This window comes from Euleptes europaea, chromosome 11, assembly GCF_029931775.1.
Source record: "Euleptes europaea isolate rEulEur1 chromosome 11, rEulEur1.hap1, whole genome shotgun sequence".
NCBI classification, from domain to species: domain Eukaryota; kingdom Metazoa; phylum Chordata; class Lepidosauria; order Squamata; family Sphaerodactylidae; genus Euleptes; species Euleptes europaea.
Window position 1 is genome coordinate 31,762,062 of NC_079322.1, and position 6,061 is coordinate 31,768,122.

Consider the following 6,061-nt stretch of genomic DNA (forward strand, 5'->3'; position numbering starts at 1 on the left):
CCCTGTATGGATTTTAATATACAAGAAAGTGTGCCTGTTAATTAAAAGTAGTGACGGAAGCTTACCTGTGACTCAAATTTCCTTCTCACTAGAGAAGGTAGGACTGTAAAAGCTGGAAAGCTCAAATTTGAGGCCATTAAGTGGTGCCAATGATCTAGTTGCGTATTCACATATAAAATATGTGTGTATGTGTATATATATATATATATGTATATATATATGTGTGTATATATATATATGTATATAGTATGATGAGAGAATATTCTTTAGTATAACTTATTTTACAAAATTATTGTACAGCTTAAAGGTTTATTTAATGTTAAACGTTTATCCTTTAGATCACCTACTTTGCACATAACTTTTCAGATAAATTTGCAAAGAGCGTTCAAGCACCTTGCACTTTCCCTTCCATATGGGATTTTCAAACTGTTCCCTTTTTTTAAATTCTCTGGTTGTGACACTCTACAGGTGCGCTGGTGGGGGGGACCCCTTGCAAGTTACTGCAGCTGCAGTGTGCCACGTTCATACATGTATATAGCCAAATGCTGTAGAACTCCACCAGAAATGTGTAAAGTGTCTATAAAAGAGCCCTCCACCCATCCTTTCCCCCCTCTATGGCACTCCCATATCAACAGCAGGAAGGCAGACCTACAGTCTATCCTGTCCACTGTATGTATGAGATGGGGACCAACTCAGGCTGATTATGTGATCTAAGATAGTCAGATCCCTCAGTTCATTGACAACGTGTCCTTCTTGTATTTGACCTGTATGTTGGTATAATGATCTAATGATTTCGCTACTATGAAGCAGGAATGGAGAGGATTGTGGCATGCTTTCTTCCAGTACTGTACCTGAGTATGTCTAAGCAAGGGGGAAAGCGTTGGTGTAAATCTGCTTACTGTAAAAATGATTGGACCCTACTGCCTCAGATGTTCCCGTTGTAAAATATAGCCGTGTGTCTTAAAAAAAACATTAATTTTTTTTGAACTTCAGTGTTTACAGGAATATTTGTGTTTATCAAAATGGGTAAAAAAATCTGCATGTCGCTGCCAACAGTGGGGTACTTTTGATGCCCGTGAACTCAGTGGCAATAGGTGGCACACAGACCCTCGCTGGATGGCTCCTGATGGGTATCGGTTGTGTTGCTGCTGGCTGTTAGTAGTGTGATAGCTCAGTTGTCTAGTAGTCAGGGTTTTTAAAACTGTTCGTGATGAGATATCTGTGTTTTTCAGAAATAAAATAGAGTCCTAAGACTGCGTGGCTGCTTATGGTTCCTCGGTGTTTGCAAAATGTCAGATTTTGCTAACAGATAAATCTATTGTCATTTAAAATTCTGCACCGACATCACCCGGTGCACATGCTGGATGAGCTGTCTGTTTATTAAATGTATACATTATTAAAAGTCACACAGCTTCATTCAAAAACCAGGGAAACTGGGGGGTCCTTCGATTTCTACATCCTGTCCCACGGATTCCATGGGATTTAAATGGGGCTTTGACCAAATACTCATTATAGTGCAGGATGATATTTCCTCACATCACATAAGCATTTTTTTAAAATGCTCTTAGTTTTGATCATTTTGAACACTAACTTTGCCTGAAAGTTTTAATTGCAATATAGGTTAAGAGTGGCTAAAAGATCGCTATCATTTTATAAAATGATCATTTTCACGTGCATGTTACAAACTTTCAGCTATTATGTTCTGTAGGTTTCAAGAAACTTAATCCTTAGAACTACTAGAAATGTAACATTTTGCTGCCAGAACTCAGGTTTGTTTGTTAACAAAACCCCACAGAAACAGTTGTGTGATTTTTTTTTTTAATTAGGACCAACTAAAATATCACAGGGCCCTGACCTGGATGGCCCAGGCTAGCCTGATCATGTCAGATCTCAGAAGCTAAGCAGAGTCATTCCTGGTTACTACTTGGGTGGGAGACCACCAAGGAATACCAGGGTCACCATGCAGTGGAAGGCAATGGCAAACCACTTCTGTTAGCCTCTTGTCTTGAAAACCCTACTGGATTGCCGTAAGTCAGCTGTGACTTGGTGGCACTTTACACACACACAGTATCACAGGACCATGAGGTAGCTTTTAGGCTACCCAGAGCTCTGCCCATTCAGCCAAACATTCAGTACAAAATAAAGGGCTGTCACATAGAGGAGGGTGCCAAGTTGTTTTCTGTTGCCCCAGAAGGTCGGACCAGAACCAACGGGTTGAAATTAAATCAAAAGAGTTTCCATCTAGACATTAGGAAGAACTTTCTAACAGTCAGAGCAATTCCTCAGTGGAACAGGCTTCCTTGGGAGGTGGTAAGCTCTCCTTCCCTGGAGGTTTTTAAGCAGAGGCTAGATGGCCGTCTGTCAGCAATGCTAATTCTGTGACCTTAGGCAGATTGTGAGAGGGAGGGCATCTCGGCCGTCTTCTGGGCATGGAGTAGGGGTCACTGGAGTGTGTGGGGGGGAGGTAGTTTGGAATTTCCTGCAGGGGGGTTGGACTAGATGACCCTGGTGGTCCCTTCCAACTCTATTATTCTATAATGGGGGGGGGGAGGTGTTTCCAGGCACAAGGGCTTTGGTGGTCTATAACAGGCCCAGTGTGACCCACCAAGTTGCATGCAGCCCCCAACTATGGGTAATACTTTAAGTGCTGGATTCACATCTTTGCTACGCCTTAAAGCTTAACTTGGGTGACGTTGCTCCAGTAGTTGTTATTTCTCAAGATCACCTACCTGAGAGGCTGATTGTGAGAATGGACTGGGAAGGAAATGTATGCACAACACAAGCACCCTGCGCTCCTTGAAGAAAGGGTGGGATAAAAGTGTGACAGATACCAAGGGTTCCATTAAACTTTCTGGTTTTGCTGTGTGCCTGGAGTGCAAAATGGGGTTCAGCAGGCCTCATGACCAGTAGTTTGCATGAGGTCAACAAAGTGTACAGGTAGGGTTGCCAGGTCCCTCTTCGCCACTGGCGGGACGTTTTTGGGGCGGAGCCTGGGGAGGGCAGGGTTTGGGGAGGGGAAGGACTTCAATGCCATAGAGTCCAATGGCCAAAGCAGCCACTTTCTCCAGGTGAATTGATCTCTATCGGCTGGAGATCAGTTGTAATTGCAGGAGATCTGTGTATAGGCCTCGAGGGTTTTTTACTTGCACGTGTAACTCTGCTGCTATTGTTATCCATATAAAATGAGACTGATTGTGCAGCTGCCCTGATAGAAAGGGAGACATAGTGTAAACTTATGTAAAAGTTGAAGGAGCTCAAAAGTCTCAACTAGTTTCACCACTAGTTCTGCGTAGGCTCAAGCCCTCCTTTGTGCTATCCCCAGACTAGCCTGCGGGGGGGGGGGGGCAGACTTTCCAAAAGAATCCTGAAGGTGTGAGGGCCAACGCAATGCCTTGGTCGGCCGTGGGAGAAACATAATCCTCAGGAAGGTTGTGCTTCCATCCCAAGAGGAAAAGAGCAAAGCTGCCCACCCCATTTTCTGAATACCAGTGAGCATCGTGCACTGAAATGGTTGGGCACTAAAAGCAGTTCTAGAAGTGATTTGTTTCTCAGGAACGTCACCATGGTCAGTCTTACATCTATCTGCATCCAGGCCACTAGAGGGCAGCAGATAGCCAGTCCTTGCATTTTAACCCAAAACAGGTGTGTTTGCCACTGTGGCCGAACTGATAACAATTTGGGCTAAAGGGGGTTCTCAGAGGGTCCATTCGATTACATTATAACCTGTCATTAACTCAAAGGGATAACTTGTATTGGCTTTTAAAAAGGCAATGCCCTTCTGTTTGCCCAAGGCCCCTTTTAAGACCTTTTCTTTTTTAGTAGACTCTCCGGGCTGCAGTAACCCAATGAATTATAACATGTTTAAAACCAGGAAAGAAGCCCTTCAACAGCAGCCCAGCTGGGGAGGCAATTCTAGGCAAATAGCAATGAAAATTATTCCATGGCAGTATTTTCCTGACACGTACTGGGATGCAAAGCCATGCCACATTTATTACAGAGCTGAGGGGGGTGGGGGAGGAATTCTCTTGGGGAAAAGGGGAAAAATGAGGTCTGTCTCAGGTTATTATAAATGGAGAATTGATAGGCATCCTTGGTGGCTTGTTGCTAAGCAGCAGCTAGAGGCGGTTGCCCATAATCTAGTTTGCTTTAAATAAAGTGTGTGGCACGTGCGAGAGAAACCGTAGAAGGCATCTTAATATGCCAGTGCAGAAAATGCTGAAAATCAGGGATAGAGAGCCATGGTAAAGTCTGGGGTCTCCATTTTAGCTGGGCGTGAAGGCTTCAAGTCATCTCGAGCACATGGGGAGGGGCCAGGTATCAACACCTAAAAAAGTAGGCATACATACTTTCTTACCCACTTACAGAGCATTCTGGAGCCTTGCTGCCAGCGTAAGTGCGTCTTGCACCATGATTATACGCACTTACACTGGCGGTGAGGGCAGTTCTGTCGGTGCCTGAGTGCCGTGGAGCTGCGAGCCACTCCTCCGCCGGCGCAGTCTCCCCATGGCGCAGTTCACGGCGGAGACTTGCGGCACTGGCGTGGGGGGGCGTTCCAGGGGGTGGAGCTGCCATTAGGCAGCTCCCTATGTTCTTTTGGCCTTTGATTCCTATAAACATTATAGATTCCTATAAATATTAACATTATTGCTAATAAAGTAGTGAATCTCGCCATTCCACTTCCCCCCCACTTTAGTGTCTCTTAATGGGTTTAAGTGAATTGGTGAGTCCCTTGTCCAGATGAACTTGGCTATTTCCTCTTCCTTTGCGTGTTTGTACTTCTGGAGGATACAAGAAAGCGGCCAGGTTTGTATATAAGGAGCCCTTTCAAAAAATCCACAATCTGCCAGTCAGCTGCTTGGAGGGGAAAAGGAGGGGGAGGTGAACTTTGAGAATAGATTCCACACTTGCAGGCTATTGAATTGAAAAGGGGAACCACACACACCCAAGGAACTTGCTCCTTATCCAGCTGGAGGGTACATGTACAGAAGTTTTTGAGTGGTGTCCCCAGATGAATAAATTAATTTTACCCACCATTTCCTCTTCCCAAGAAAGCTGTCTGCGTGTGCGCTCGGGGAGCTTTAAGATTCTTAACAGAATTCTTAGCACTTCACCAAACTACTATTCCTAGGATTTTCTGGGGAAACCATAAGTGGTGTCCAACCCAGTGGGAGTAGAGACCACCCACGGAATGGGCCTTTCCAGCTTCCCTCTCCCACTGCAGTTAAGGTTGCCAGGCCCCTCTTCACCACTGGTTAGAGGTTTTTGGGGCAGAGCCTGAGGAGGGCGGGGTTTGGGGAGGGGAGGGACTTCAATGCCATAGAGTCCAATGGCCAAAGCGGCCATTTTCTCCAGGTGAACTGATCTCTATCGGCTGGAGATCAGTTGCAATAGCAGGAGATCTCCAGCTAGTGCCTGGAGGTTGGGGAGAAAAATGCACCACTGTACTGGTATCAATAGATTTGGACATTTGTACAGGAGCCGTATCCTGGTTTATAAATTGGCTTCTGCAAGACATCTGAAATATTTCCTCAAAACTCATAGTACTCTTTCTAGAGACTTTTGTGAAATGTGACTTTTTTGTTTGCACTTGATCACTTGTCACTTTATGATGTTGTAGGTCTTGTCTATCCATTGTGATGTTGTTGTTTGTGATTATTAGCATACTATAAACTATTTTGCACTTTGTTAAATATTGTCTTGCTCCTGTACTAAGTGCCTGGAGGTTGGCAACCCTAGCTGCAGCCCATCATGCCCTCCCCTAAGACTGTGCCCAAAGGGATCAGTGTCACAAGGGAAGAATCAGTGAAAATGGCAGCATCAGAGAGGACGTGCACAGACCTTGAAGCTGAGTGGAGGGATGCCATCCCCTAGGATCTGGGAGGCCCAGGTTAAAATCCCACTCTGCTGTGGAAGCTTACTGGGTGACCTCGGGCCAGTTGCACACACTAACCCAACTCACAAAGTTGTTGTGGGGATACAAGGAGGTTAAGAGAATGCTGTAAGCTGCTTTAGATCCCCATTGGAGAGAAAGGCAGAGTAAAAATAAAGTAAATAACACAGT